Here is a 435-nt window from a genome sequence, read left to right on the forward strand (position 1 = left end):
ACGGGGGCTCATCAAACACTCATATTCGACTTGCAGACTTAGGGGGGCATAGCTCCTGGGCGAGCAGCCAGCGGCCATACCCTTGCTGATGTAATACATCTTATCCGTGTAGGAAAAGTGTACTCTTCGTTTATCCGGTGTTCTCTCCGTCTTGTATTTAGTCCGTTACGTTTTCTTATTTTGCTCATCAATGCGATTAAATGGCATCCACCAAAAAGTGGTGTGTAGTCCGTCATCTGCCAGACGAAATAAGTGAGTAGAAACACACTCTTTCGCGTGACGTCTTTTGATTCGAATTAAAGTAATCTGCTATTGCGCAAACTCGTATTTGCTGTTCTCGTTTCGGGATTATTGGCCCCGCTTGCGCAGGGCACACAAAAAATTGGTCAATAGACTCATCAAGTGTCCCCCTCCACGGAAATCTTTAGTAAAAGG

The sequence above is a fragment of the Frankliniella occidentalis genome, unplaced genomic scaffold, assembly GCF_000697945.3.
Source record: "Frankliniella occidentalis isolate FOCC.00 unplaced genomic scaffold, Focc_3.1 Scaffold1007, whole genome shotgun sequence".
In the NCBI taxonomy this organism is placed as follows: Eukaryota; Metazoa; Arthropoda; class Insecta; order Thysanoptera; family Thripidae; genus Frankliniella; species Frankliniella occidentalis.